Consider the following 15713-nt stretch of genomic DNA (forward strand, 5'->3'; position numbering starts at 1 on the left):
TGTTGGAGGATGCAAGTAATAAGGATATCTCTCAAACTGAAATTATAGGTTATTCCTACCTATTCTCCACCTTCTAATGAAATTAAGGACAATAAATACCCATTGTACTATAATAATGAGTTTCTCAAAAAGAAGACGAAAATGGTGTAACCAAACACCAGTTTTCTGTACTGGGTTTCAGGTCATCAGATTTCATGACACATAAAAGAAACAGAACAATAATTTTGAGAAATGAGAATGCAATAGATTTTTAAAAGGATTCTAAAAAATGTGAATATTAGCCGATCTAGAAAAACCTTTCAAGCATAACAATGGCAGTGTGAGTGGAGGAAGGTGAATTAACCAAGCGCCTAAGGCAGGCAAACATGCGGAAGGAGATGGAATTGGGCAGGATGGGTGGACACAACAGTAATCGCATGGTTCCTCCTCACAGATGTCCTGGACTGAGAAGGAATAGCAGCGCGGACAGGGCAGACCCAACAGAGCTTCCGAGCAGCCAAGGTGAAAAGTGAAACACATCACATGGGGCTTTGTTCTGTGTTTAAAAGGAGACAGTGGAGCAGCTGGCAAGGATTTTCTTAGCAGAATATAATAAAATGCACTTAATCACACATGTAACTTTAAATAAGGGACAGGACAGCACAGTGTAGCCACTACACCAGGAAGCAGGGCAGCGAAGGTCTCCCATCTACGTGCGGGCACAGGCCCAGGGAGTCCAGGGCTCTTCTGGGAAAGAGGCGGTTTGGCCCAAGGGACCAGATACAGAGCCTTAGACTGTGCAAAGGCCTGAGCCACAGAGAGGAGGAGATGGGACGGTGAGGAAGCCTGAATGGTGAGATGTGACATACGGCTAGGATGACATCAAGGACAGAAGGGAGAAATACAGGTTTGATCCCAGATACCGCTCCATCAAACACTCTGAAGTAAAGGATTTGTAGCGTCACTTTATACCACAACTAAACACACAAGACTAGGCTCTTTCTCAAATGCCCAACAGCCTTGTAATCCATTTAACCTTTCCAAAAAAAAAAAAAAAAATCAGGAAAGCAAAGCCCTCGACCAACGGAAAGGAAAACTCTGTGATCCACAGAGATCACATACAATTTTAGGAGCAGAAAAGCCTTTAGAGATATTGGCTCACAGAAAAATTGACTTACACATAAAGTAAATTGGATTAAATCTCCTTCTAACTGATAAGTGTACAGTGAGGAACTGAAGGGTAATGTGACATCAAACAGCCTCCAATACAAATACTACTTCACTAGACTGTCTCATGTCTTCATTAATCTTAACAAAGAAATCAAAGCAGATATACTTGTCTTCTAAACTTTAACTCTTACACAAATTCTCTCCCAAAGATAATATAAAACAACTAAAATTATTTCTTACTTTCTGAACCTCCTAATTTAGCTGATCTTTCATATGAAAACAGCTATTTTTTAAAAGACAAATGTGGTGCTTGGTTTGTGTAAATGGATTATTCCCAATGAATCTAAGTTAAGTGCTGCAATCCACTCCCTCCTCTCCTTTTCTGGTTCTCATTCATTCTCTCTCTTGCTCTGTTTTATTTCTGCTTCTATTTCTGTCTCCATCCTTCCACTCTACCTCGTGCAACAATATGCCACAAATGGAAGCCACAAGACTATTGGCTATGCTGTCCTTACTCCCAGGATTTTCCTTGTCCGTGTGAGGGGAGGCAAGGGGCAGGCATAGAACTGTAAGTGTATCGCAGTTGCTCATGACTTGTTTCTGAGCTTCTCCAATCCTTGAACTGCTTTTGCCCCCTTTTACTAACAGAGGAAATTAGTCAATAAGTTCCATTTTCATTAAAAGTGTCACACATAATCTGCTGACTAAAAAGATCAAACATTAGTTGCTGACAGAAACGTCATCTGTTCTCATAACCAAATGTGCATAAATATAAACGTTATTTAGAAGAATGAGATGCTCTCTGTAACTCAAGACTCCAAAGTGGGGTAGCTGGAACACCATCCCCATAACCGACAGACACACCTCGAGCAGTGACCACAGCGTCCACGGTCGCTCCTCACATCAGCCTTGACCTCACGTGGCCACACTTAATAAGAGCATTCTCAACAATGAGCTTTTGGATATTCTCAATGGAAAATGCTGGGAGTCACTTAAGAAATGGGTATTTTAAAAATTTAACGGGTAAGTACATTTCTCCTCAAGGCTCCTGCTCTAAACCTAACTCGACGCTCCCACGTTGAATGACTTGAGAACACTGTTGGCAGAGCTGCCACGTGTCTAAGGGGGAGGAACTTCCTCTGTTGTGTCTGTGACAGACGCTCAAAGGGAAGGGAAGGGGCAGCTCACCCTCCAACCCCAAGACCAGCACCCCAGACCACTCCCGGGGGCTCTGAATAAGCCTGGATTTCAGACCCAAGACAGGCTACACTCCTCCTGGGTGTGTCAGAGCTGTCCTGGTGGGGGGCAGGAGGGGAGCCCCATGGAGGGGACATCATCGGATGCACACCCCCACGTGCTGACTGATGGAAAGAGCAAATAACAGACACGGAGGCGCCCCGCTCTGAGAAGGCTCCTTTGCGGGCTCCGACCACTGGCGTCAGACATGACTCTGGCTGTGTGGACCATCCCGTCTGAACACCAGGATGGAGACCATGGACACGACAGGGGCAGAGAGCCTGGGAGTGCCCCAGAGGACAGGCAGAGGGACTCAAAGATTTCAAGCACATATATTTCCAGGCCCCACAAAGTCAGAACCCCAGAGGCAAGCTTCTGAATGGTATTTCTTAAGTGTTTCCCCAACCAGGTTGGGAACCACTGACCGAGGCCATCCGATTATTTTTGCAAGTCAGGAAATAAAGGGCAGGAAGCGTAAATAATTTGTGCCCGGTCATAAATCACCTTTTGGCAGTTAGGACAAGCATTCAAGACCCCTAACATGCAGATTCATGCTCTTTTTAGCCTGCTACACTGCCCAATGAGTAACTGCTGGAATCTCAACTTTCATGTTTATACACACAAGCTTTCCTCATCAGTGACCCCTAGCTACTCCTGGACAGCAAGGGTAGGCATGTATGACAAAGTCATCAAACACCTGAAATGCACAGAATGAAGACCGGGTGATCGCAGCAGGCCCAGGGGCAGGTGCTGGGAGTCAGAGAGCCCCACTCCTCTCCTCAGCTCCCCTCCTAACCTGTGCTCCCCACAACGGGAGCAGACGCCCCAGTTCCGATGGCCCTGGAGTTTAAGATGTGGTACGGTTTTCACACAACTGGGCCCTTCCACTCACACCAACCACACCCCTCTCCCTATACCTGCTGACTGCCTGGTTTGCTGATGGAAGGAAAACTCATTGTGTGGGGCTTAAAGCAGACCGAGACACTTTTCAGTGATTGTGATGAGACATTTTTGTTTGTTTGTTTGCCTTACTTGCTGAATTTTGAAGCTAACCCCTGGAATAAGATGTGACTGCCCTATGCTGTTAAATTTCCCCTAGGTGCCTGGCATGACATAAAATTTGGTCAGAGACATTACATTAAAAAAAAGAGTTCCCTCCCATTCTAATGACTTTCTTTACAAAACAGGTCCACTGACGTGAAAAACAGAATGATGACTTCAAAGAAAATGATGGAGAATGTTCTTCATGCATTTAGAAAACACACTGCACATTAAAGATCAGAAACCTACAAAACCACGCTTCCGTTAACTCTGCTTTACCATTCCTCGGGACAGAAGAGCTTTCAATGTCCAAGAAAACAGCCGAGCACAGGAGCAATAAGCAGAAGGCAGGATGATCCAAGGCACAGCGCCTTGAAGGACAGGGCCCAGGCTACCGGAGGACAACGGGCATGCTGCCAGCAGCTATGTCCTCACCTCAGTGTCCTCCACTGTTTGGTGCTGATAGAAATAAGGGTGCACAGAGAAAATATTTGTGAAGGAATGACATCAGTCAAATGCAGTTCACTTCAGTCGCTCAGTTGTGCCCGACTCTTTGCAACCCCATGGACTGCAGCATGTCAGGCTTCCCTGTCCATCACCAACTCCCAGAACTTGCTCAAACTCATGTCCATCCCATCGGTGATGCCATCCAACCATCTCATCCTCTGTCATCCCCTTCTCCTCCCACCTTCAGTCCTTCCCAGAATCAGGGTCTTTTCCAATGAGTTGTTTCTTTGCATCAGGTGGCCAAAGTATTGGAGTTTCATCTTCAGCATCGGTCCTTCCAATGAATATTCAGGACTGATTTCCTTTAGGATGGACTGGTTGGATCTCCTTGCAGTCCAAGGGACTCTCAAGAGCCTTCTTCAACACCACAGTTCCAAAGCATCAATTCTTCGGCGTTCTGCTTTCTTTATAGTCCAACTCTCACATCCATACATGACCACTGGAAAAACCATAGCCTTGACTAGAGGAATTAGTCAAATCAGGAGTACTCTAAATAATGCTCTGGGGTGAGGTGGCAGGCAGCAGAGGGCAGTAGGCCACTGGCCAGCCTCAGCAGCTCTGACTGTGTGTTTGCAGCCCTAGCGTGAGATGCTCCCAGCCATGCAGTCCAGGGAACTGGTCCTAGAGGAAAGGCCTGTGGTCCTGCTGCTGGTATGTGGGCACGGAGAGCCGCTAGCCCAGGAGGATAAGGGCGGTCCACCCTCTCTTACCATTCACAGTGATCTCACATGAAGTGAAACTGGCTGTCTTGCTAAGGAAAACAATTCTAATTTTTACTTTCTGACTTAAAATCAGTAACAAAGCATGGATGACATGCCATGTATAAGCTAAAGGCCCTTAGTTACCAAACATTCTATAAATTTCCAGTTCTATAAGCTTGTTATTTGCAGCATTCATTCAATTTTAAGTTGCTCTATGTTTTCAGCTTCTTGATTCTTAGTTGCTTCCAACGCAGAGTGAAATGGAAATCAAAACCCATGATCTCCTTCCAGCTTCTCTGGTAACGCAAATACGTAGCATTTACTTTACATTAGAAATATGTGATTCCTCTGTCATTCCATGGAGCCCTTTACAATCCACTTATAAGACACAGTGGACACAATGGACACAATGGACTTGTTCATCTTTTTAGACAAGTGAACAGAACATCTTTACGATGCTGAGAGCACCAAGCTGGCCTTTAAAGCCACCGTGGACTTGCCCTCACCACCTTCCCCAAGCCCTAATTTGTAAGAAGACGTGGTGTGGCCAGGAGAATGCATCTCAGGAGGAGGAATCTCAGGCTCTTCACCTGCATCCCAGTGCCTGGCACAGCCCTGTGTCACCCCAAGTGACCTTTGCCAAAGCCCCCAGCGGCACAGGTCACAGACCACCCTTCCCTCCTCCTTCGTCATCCTGGCCTCTGAAGCACAGTTCTGTCCCACAGGACTTTCTTAATCCTGGTACAGTGTTCAGTATACTGGTGACACCAAGTAAACCTTCATTCAGTGACCAAAGAAACAGGATCCCCTGGGACAGAAAAACCCTCCCTCAAGTCTGGAAACCCAGGCAAGTCAGTCCATCACCCAAGGTCCCCCAAGGTGGACACAGGGGCAGGAGTATAATAACTGCATCCTGTCCCCTTTCCTTGAAGGCATGATGGTCTTCTGAACAGGGTGACAACTCAGAGAAATCCCTAAAGGTGGACATCCATGTGCTGATGTCCACACATGTGGCCAGATGTGATTCTGAACTGGGCCCCCGTAAGAACCAGCTTCACTCACTGTCAAACCACTGGGTGATTCCGTGGCATCCAGCAGTTCGTGTGCTCTTGTTCTCAGTGTCAGTGACTTTGCCCAGAGCCCAGCCTTGTCTAGACACAGTCTGCCCGTCTGTAATGGGGAACTGAGACCGCCTGGCCATAAAACACCTGCATGGGGCACCGGAGACCAAGCTCCAGAACAAAGCGGCGGACCCCGCCTCACGCCCCGGCAGACAGAGCTCACACGACAAGCGCTGCAGCAAGGAACACCGAAAACGGTGATATCATTAAGACTGTAAGGACGTTTTGAAATGTATTATTTTTCCCTGATAAGTCTATTACGTAAATCTGTAATTAGGGACTTCTAAAATAGCTAACTTTTTTTTTTCTTTAACACAATATGCTGTAATTGTCTATTAAGTCAACGAGTACTTAGGGACTCTTAAAACTGCTGATTACTTGCCTGCTGTTATTTTGGAAGAACAAATACTAAAGATTCCTTATGAAATTCTCCTTAGAATGAAATTGGAGATGTGTTGTTACCTGGAAAAGTTAACAATCTTCACTTTTTTCCTAGGAATAACATCTGTCCACCATCACATTTATCATTCCAGATCTGGACTATATCTGTATTAACTCTTCTTTTAAAAAAAGTAATTTTATATATTTATTTATTTTTGGCTGTGCTGGGTCTTCATTACTGCGCAGGCTTTTTCTCTAGTTGTGGCTAATGGGGGCTTCTCTCTAGTTGCCGTGTGCAGGCTTCTCACTGTGGTGGCTTCTCTTGTCGGGGAGCACAGCCTCTAGGATGTGTGGGCTCAGTATAGTTGAGGCTCCAGGGCTCTAGAGCCCAGGCTCAGAAGCTGCGGTGCAGGGGCTTAGTTGGCCCACAGCATGTAGGATCTTCCCAGACTAGGGATCGAACCTGTGTCCCCTGCATTGGTAGGTGGACTCTCCACCACTGAGCCATCCAGGAAGCCCCTTCATTAACTTATTCTAAATCTAAAGGGATTTCCATCTCTGACAGAATAAAACGTTTCTAATTCCCAATTAGAAATTGGTTCCCAAATGCTCTTAATCCCCAAGGTCCCAAAGAGGGCTTTATTAATCATTCATTTCTTAATGCAGATTTAACTCATTTATCTCTCTTAACAGGAAAAACAACATACCAGCCCATATGGTGTATTTACAAGTTGTTCTGTCATATTTACACATCTGCCATGGAATGAACTAAATGGAGTAAACATGAGCTGTATCTTTTATCAAGTTATGTTCTAGCATGCTTATTTATGCTTAACAGTTAAATAAATTAGCAATGCTCTCGAGGTCCTTAGATAAATTACAAAGGTTATAGATCTTATTGTTATAGTTTGTACTACTATTAATATAGATTTTAACTTCATGATAATGTTTTGTTTAATTTATTTTGTAATCAAGTTTCATAATTGCTTCCAAATATAAAACAAACAGAAGCTAAAGAAAGAACAATGACAAAATTATTTAGACATGGAAACCAGCAAGGAAATCTCCTTTTTCTGCCTGTCAGCTTCATATTTATGAAAGGTTCTTTTGTTAGCTCTGGGGGTGTTGGCCCATGTGTGTCCTACCAGGCCTGAATAGACTAATTGCACAGCTACTACTCAAGAATTCACTCTATAAAGGTTGCAAGCAAGAGGCTAGGCTGGTCTCCGGAGATGCTTCTGGTTTTGGTAAAAGTGATTAAGTAACACTTAGAGAGAGATGGATAAACAGATAAATATTTATTGGAAGCCAGACACTGGCAAAATGTTGACAGACGACACTGCACTCATGAAGCTTACAGTCTCCCTGGGACTAGTGGCAAAAAGAAATAGACAATTAGAGTAATTACAAACTGTGCTATGCACCGTGGAGCAAAGGAAGTGGTGAAATGCAAAATCACAGTGAACGAGGCCAGGGAAGGCCTTTCTCACAAAGGACCAGTGGAGACGGATTCTCAAGGATGGGAATGAGTCATGTCTTAGAAGAAGAGATGGACTGACCTAGGCAGAGAAGATGGCTTATGCAAAGGCCCTGGGGTGGAAAGAATTCTTATTTAAGAAACTGAAAAGGGGGGTGAGTGGAGTAGGGGCAGGTAAAAGGAAGATGAGGTCAGAAGTGTGTGTGCTCACCTTCTCTCTCTTTGTGCATTTCTCCTTCTGATCTCACCCAACCCACTCCTTAGGCTGGCACTGAGTGGGCATTAATTTGAGCCCCCAATCCAGGCTGGGATGAAGGCCAGCTATTTGCTTTCCCTGGTATACTACAGTATGACTGTGTGTCATTAGTAAAACATCCCAATAAAGATCCCACCAGAAGGTGATGGTATAGTGGGCAGGGGCCAAGTTAATGGGCCTAGGGCTGTTCGTTGGCTTCGGCACAGCCTGTGTGGGACCCTGGGGGACCCAGAAGCCTGTCCATGCTGCTATGAGGAGGCACGGCATCCCTTACAGGGCTGGAAGATTAGCAGAGGCAGGGGTCAAGATACAAAAGCCACAGAAAGAGCTGAAGAACCACGCGTGCAGACTCAGGAGAGAGGCAGGAGCGGACTGGGGGACAGAAGAGAGGGTGCCGCCCACATGGGGTGAAGGAGGGTAAGCTATGCTGAACTGGGAAGATGAAGAGAAGAGCTGCTGACACCCTCTCATCAGACACCCGGGAAACCACTGAACAACAGTGAGAACAAGTGAATGTCACCTGTGGCACGTTCACGATTGTGTGAGTGTGAGTTGTAATAAGAAGTATAGACTTGCCAGGAGAAATAAATCACTGTGGACAGTGACTGTAGCCATGAAATTAAAAAGACACTTGTTTCTTAGAAGAAAGGCTATGAAAAACGTAGACAGTGTATTAAAAAGCAGAGAAATTACTTTGCCAACAAAGGTCCGTCTAGTTAAAGCTATGGTTTTTCCAGTAATCATGTACGGACGTGAAAGTTGGACCATAAAAAAGGCTGAGCGCCAAAGAACAGATGCTTTCAAACTGTGGTGCTGGAGAAGATTCTTGAGAGTCCCTTGGATAGTAAGGAGATCAAACCAGTTAATTCAAAAGGAAATCAACCCTGAATATTTATTGGAAGGACTGATGCTGAAGCTGCTGCTGCTGCTGCTAAGTCACTTCAGTCGTGTCCGACTCTGTGCGACCCCATAGACAGCAGCCCACCAGGCTCCCCTGTCTCTGAGATTTTCCAGGCAAGAACACTGGAGTGGGTTGCCACTTCCTTCTCCAATGCATGAAAGTGAAAAGTGAAAGTGAAGTTGCTCAGTCGTGCCCGACTTTGCGACCCCATGGACTGCAGCCTACCAGGCTCCTCCATCCATGGGATTTTCCAGGTAAGAGTACTGGAGTGGGTTGCCATTGCCTTCTCTGGATGCTGAAGCTGAAGCTCCAATACTTTGGTCACCTGATGTGAAAAGCCAACTAATTGGAAAAAGTCCTGATGCTGATTGAGGGCAGGAGGAGAAGGGGGTGACAGAGACGGTTGGATGGCATCATTGACTCAATGGACATGAGTTTGAGCAAACTCCGGGACATACTGTAGGACAGGGAAGGCTGGCGTGCTGCAGTCCGTGGGGTTGCAGAATCAGACACAACTGAGTAACTGACCGGCACAACAAATAGACATAGTCTTCACCTCTGTCCCGGCCCAGAGCTCTTAAGACCTTTGGAATTTCAGGGGTCTTCTGAGGCTCAGCTGGTAAAGAATTCACCTGCAATGTGGGAGACCTGGGTTCAATCAATCCCTGGGTTGTGAAGATCCCCTGGAGAAGGGAAACCCTCCCCACTCTAGTATTCTGGCCTGGAGAATTCCGTGGACTGTATAGTCCATGGGGTCGCAAAGAGTTGGACATGACTGAGCGACTTTCACTTCACTTCTCTTTATTATATTAATGATGTGACTGTGCAAAGCACCACAGAATGAGAGCTGGGTGTCAGGAGAAGCAACCACTGATCAGAGGTTTGGAGCTTCCAGTCCTGCCCAGTCCCAACTCCTGACCCCAGAGAGGGGAGAGGAGCAGAGACTGAGCTCGAGCTCCAGTGGCCAAGGACTGAATTGCAGTGCCTCTGTAATGAAACCCCTGAAAAGTCCCCAAAGCATGGCCAGGTTGTGAACCCCCATGGAATCTGTGGGAAAGGGGGTTTGAGGAAGGGCAGGGAAGCTCCATGGCCCTCCCCAGACCTCACTCTAAGCATCTCTTTCACTGGCTACTCCCCAGATGTATCCTTTTATAATAAGCCAGTGATTGAGTGAGTAAGAGGTTTCTCAGTTCTATGAACCATGCTAGCAAATTAATCAAACCTAAGGAGAGGACAGTAGGAACCTCCAGATTTATAGCCAGTCCCTCAGAAGCACACGTGACACCCTGGACTTGTGACCCCTGTGAGAACTGGGGATGAGGATGCTAGAGTAGGGGAAGCAGTGATGTAGGCCTGAGCCATCACTTCCAGTAAACAGCATGTCAACTACAAACTGGCACCTGCCACGCACGTTTGCCATCTACCTCTACAAGCATTAAATCTTGTGCTGCTGCTGCTGACCTTCAACACACCCTGAAAGGAGCTCAGGATGGAGAGAAGAAATAAGTCCCTCTGTGCTCCAGGAAAAACTGGCAGGACAGGTCTTCAGATAATTGGATATTCTCAGGAGCTCATTTTATGAGCCCAATTCTTGTATCTCCTCATATCTAGAAAAGCCCTAAAATCCTTCATGGTGTCAACTGTTTCTCGTGACTAACAGAAGCTTCACGAGATTGGAAGACACGTTCTACCAAAAAATATGTGCTTGATTGCATATACACCCCCTTCAACAAGATCACATCTATACTGTCCTTTCCTCCACCTCTTTGAAACAGTCTCTCATAGCTATCTGAGGTGCTGTCTCTGAGGCTGTAGTCCGCATTTTGCCCCAAATAAACCTTAACTCACCCCTCTTGTGTTGGGCACATTTTTAAGTCGACAAGTGCCAGACTTGAGCTGAACCGTGGGATACCCAGCTGGTGTGGGGGAAAAAAACCCACATGCACATTGGAACTGGGTACAATAAGTATTCCAGTTTTTATTTTTTAAATTTTTATTTTTACTTTATTTTACTTTACAATACTGTATTGGTTTTGCCATACATTGACATGAATCCACCACGGGTGTACATGCGTTCCCAAACATGAATCCCCCTCCCACCTCCCTCCCCATAACATCTCTCTAGGTCATCACCATGCACCAGCCCCAAGCATGCTGTATCCTGCGTCGGACATAGACTGGCGATTCGATTCTTACATGATAGTATACATGTTACAATCCCATTCTCCCAAATCATCCCACCCTCTCCCTCTCCCTCTGAGTCCAAAAGTCTGCTATACACATCTGTGTCTTTTTTGCTGTCTTGCATACAGGGTCGTCATTGCCATCTTTCTAAATTCCATATATATGTGTTAGTATACTGTATTGGTGTTTTTCTTTCTGGCTTACTTCACTCTGTATAATCGGCTCCAGTTTCATCCATCTCATCAGAACTCATTCAAATGCATTCTTTTTAATGGCTGAGTAATACTCCATTGTGTATATGTACCACAGCTTTCTTATCCATTCATCTGCTGACCAATTTTTATTTTAAAGGACAGCAAAGCTCTTTCATGCTTAGTTTCATGGGCCTTACAGGGCCTGCTTATCTCAAGTCTACGTTAGTCACTCTCAATGTTTGGAACGGTTATTCCACATTTGCTCAGAGATCAGCAACCCCTTTATGGACAGTGCAATCATAACAAGTACCTGGGAAAAAACAGACTGTTGTTTTAAGTTGTAGGCAGTCAAGTCAACTCCCAATTTTCTGGATCAGTGAAGAGAAACGGCAGTCTAGGAAGCAAATATGCTTGTACTCCTCACCCGCCCATTCCATCCTGCAGGGCTGCTGAGCCAAGACAGCCAGTGGCGGGCAGTAAGGTGGTTCAGGTACTAAATCTCACAAGCCTGTGAGTCCCACAGGTGAAGGAACCTGCCCAAAGCCACAGGCAGTCAGAGCAGAATGGAAATTTAAACCCAAGCTTTCGTAACTCCAAAGTCTGCCATCTTATTTTTCAAGCTTGGTTAATTTCCAAAGCAAAAAATATTGGGCACCCCATTGCCTGGTGGAGTGGGTAATTTGCAGGTGCTTCCATGGTGGCTCAGGTGGTAAAGAATCTGCCTGCAATGAGGGAGACTTGGATTTGATCCCTGGATTGGGAAGATCCCCTGGAGAAAGGGAATGGCTATCCACTCCAGTATTCTTGCCTGGAGAATTCCATGGACAGAGGAGCCTGGGGTCACAGTCCATGGGGTCACAAAGAGTCAGACATGACTGACTGACTAACACTTTCACTTGGGCTTCCCAGGTGGTGCTAGCAATAAAGAACCCAACTGCCAGTGCAGTAGACGTAAGAGATGTGGGTTCAATCCTTGGGTCAGGAAGATCTCTTGGAGGAGGAAACAGCAACTCACTCCGGTATTCTTGCCTGGAGAATCTCGCGAGGAGCCTGACAGGTTACAGTACACAGGGTCCCTAAGAGTTGGATATGACTGAAGCGACTTAGCATGCAATAATTTAATAAAAGAAACGACCTCTATTTAAACAAATTTAGCATCAAATGTGATTGGGATTTTAGTTTCCAAATGCTATGACTAAAGATACTGCCAAGAGGCAATCCCATAGTTGTCTGAAGTGGTCCTGATATTTTTATCTTTTGAAGGACATTTAAGGGAAGCAAAGCACAAGAAAAAGATCCTGACACCTCAGTGCTAACTTTTTTCTGCTGTTATTTTTATTTATTTATTTGTTTATTTATTTTATTTATTTATTTTTACTTTACAATATTGTATTGGTTTTGCCACACATCAGCATGAATCCACCACAGGAGTACACATGTTCCCCATCCTGAACCCCCCTCCCACCTCCCCCCCCACACCATCCCTCCGGGTCATCCCAGTGCACCAGCCCCAAGCATTCTGCACCCTACATCGAACCTAGGCAGGCGATTCGTTCCTTATATGATATTATACATGTTTCAATGCCATTCTCCCAAATCATCCCACCCTCTCCCTCTCCCACAGAGTCCAAAGACTGTTCTATACATCTGTGTCTCTTTTGCTGTCTCACATACAGGGTTATCATTACCATCTTTCTAAATTCCATATATATGCATTAGTATAGTGTATTGGTGTTTTTCTTTCTGGCTTACTTCATCCTGTATAATCAGCTCCAGTGTCATCCACCTCATTAGAACGGATTCAAATGTATTCTTTTTAATGGCTGAGTAATACTCCATTGCGTATATGTACCACAGCTCTCTTAACCATTCATCTGCTGATGGACATCTAGGTTGCTTCCATGTCCTGGCTATTATAAACAGTGCTGTGATGAATGTGTCTCTTTCAATTCTGGTTTCCTTGGTGTGTATGCCCAGAAGTGGTATTGCTGGGTCATAAGGCAGAATTCCAAAGAATAGCAAGAAGAGATAAGAAAGCCTTCTTCAGCGATCAATGCAAAGAAATAGAGTAAAAGAATAGAAAGGGAAAGACTAGAGATCTCTTCAAGAAAATTAGAGAAATCAAGGGAACATTTCATGCAAAGATGGGCTTGATAAAGGACAAAAATGGTATGGACCTAACAGAAGCAGAAGATATTAAGAAGAGGTGGCAAGAATACACAGAAGAACTGTACAAAAAAGATCTTCACAATCCGGATAATCACGATGGTGTGATCACTCATCTAGAGCCAGACATCCTGGAATGTGAAGTCAAGTGGGCCTTAGACAGCATCACTACGAACAAAGCTAGTGGAGGTGATGGAATTTCAGTTGAGCTGTTTCAAATCCTGGAAGATGATGCTGTGAAAGTGCTGCACTCTATATGCCAGCACATTTGGAAAACTCAGCAGTGGCCACAGGACTGGACAAGGTCAGTTTTCATTCCAATCCCAAAGAAAGGCAATGAAAAAGAATGCTCAAACTACCGCACAATTGCAGTCATCTCACATGCTAGTAAAATAATGCTTAAAATTCTCCAAGCCAGGCTTTAGCAATACGTGAACCGTGAACTTCCTGATGTTCAAGCTGGTTTTAGAAAAGGCAGAGGAACCAGAGATGAAATTGCCAACATCCGCTGGATCATGGAAAAAGCAAGAGTTCCAGAAAAACATCTATTTCTGCTTTATTGACTATGCCAAAGCCTTTGACTGTGTGGATCACAATAAACTGTGGAAAATTCTTCAAGAGATGGGAATACCAGACCACCTGCCCTGCCTCTTGAGAAATCTGTATGCAGGTCAGGAAGCAACAGTTAGAACTGGACATGGAACAACAGACTGCTTCCAAATAGGAAAAGGAGTACGTCAAGGCTGTATATTGTCACCCTGCTTATTTAACTTATAAATGAGAAACGCTGGACTGGAAGAAACACAAGCTGGAATCAAGATTGCCAGGAGAAATATCAATCACCTCAGATATGCAGATGACACCACCCTTATGGCAGAAAGTGAAGAGGAACTAAAAGCCTCTTGATGAAAGTGAAAGAGGAGAGTGAAAAAGTTGGCTTAAAGCTCAACATTCAGAAAATGAAGATCATGGCATCTGGTCCCATCACTTCATGGGAAATAGATGGGGAAACAGTGGCAGACTGTATTTTGGGGGGCTCCAAAATCACTGCAGATGGTGACTGCAGCCATGAAATTAAAAGACGCTTACTCCTTGGAAGAAAAGTTATGACCAACCTAGATAGCATATTCAAAAGCAGAGACATTACTTTGCCGACTAAGGTCCGTCTAGTCAAGGCTATGGTTTTTCCTGTGGTCATGTATGGACGTGAGAGTTGGACTTGAAGAAGGCTGAGCGCCGAAGAATTGATGCATTTGAACTGTGGTGTTGGAGAAGACTCTTGAGCGTCCCTTGGACTGCAAGGAGATCCAACCAGTCCATTCTGAAGGAGATCAACCGTGGGATTTCTTTGGAAGGAATGATGCTGAAGCTGTAACTCCAGTACTTTGGCCACCTCATGAGAAGAGTTGACTCATTGGAAAAGACTTTGATGCTGGGAGGAATTGGGGGCAGGAGGAGAAGGGGACGACAGAGGATGAGATGGCTGGATGGCATCACCGACTTGATGGACGTGAATCTGAGTGAACTCTGGGAGTTGATGTTGGACAGGGAGGCCTGGCATGCTGCGATCCATGGGGTCTCAAAGAGTCAGACATGACTGAGCGACTGAACTAAACTGACCTGAAGGCAGTTCTATTTCCAGTTTTTTAAGGCATCTCCACACTGTTCTCCATAGTGGCTATACTAGTTTGCATTCCCACCAAAAGTGTAAGAGGGTTCCCTTTTCTCCACACCCTCTCCAGCTTTATTGCTTGTAGACTTTTGGATCGCAGCCATTCTGACTGGCATGAAATGGTACCTCATTGAGGTTTTGATTTGCATTTCTCTGATAATGAGTGATGTCAGTGCTAACTTTTAAGTATTTAATTTTGATTTTATATGTAGAAAAAACATCCACCCTGAAGGATTATACATCAGCTAAAACAGGCAGACTGTGCCCTCCTGGCCTGAGGAAAGGAGATCTCAGCGCGGCAGGGGACAAGGTGACGTGTCAGCGAGGACCTGGCCAGTAACGGAGGCTGAGAGGAGGTAGTGGTCACTTGGCCGCACAAGCTGGCGCCCTTCCTGGCTGAGTGGGGACATTCAAGTTTCTCTCTCAAAAGGCTTTTCATAGTTACCTTGTTCAAGAGTTTTTTGTGATGGAATACTATGGGTTATTAAATATCATGGTCTTGGCCAAAATGCACTGCACAAGGATTCCCACAGAAGTGTGGATCCGTCACGTGCATTACACCTTGGCTCGGTTTCTGCAGTGAGAATAAAGACGCCGATGAAATGGCACTGGAAGAACAGATACAAACTCATTTATAAACACAAAATTCTAATTTGGGTTGATCTGCAGGAAGACCAACAAATTTGATTTGTGCTTTCTTGCAGCCTTTCCACCTTTAGAGGCCACC

This window comes from Budorcas taxicolor, chromosome 22, assembly GCF_023091745.1.
Source record: "Budorcas taxicolor isolate Tak-1 chromosome 22, Takin1.1, whole genome shotgun sequence".
In the NCBI taxonomy this organism is placed as follows: domain Eukaryota; kingdom Metazoa; phylum Chordata; class Mammalia; order Artiodactyla; family Bovidae; genus Budorcas; species Budorcas taxicolor.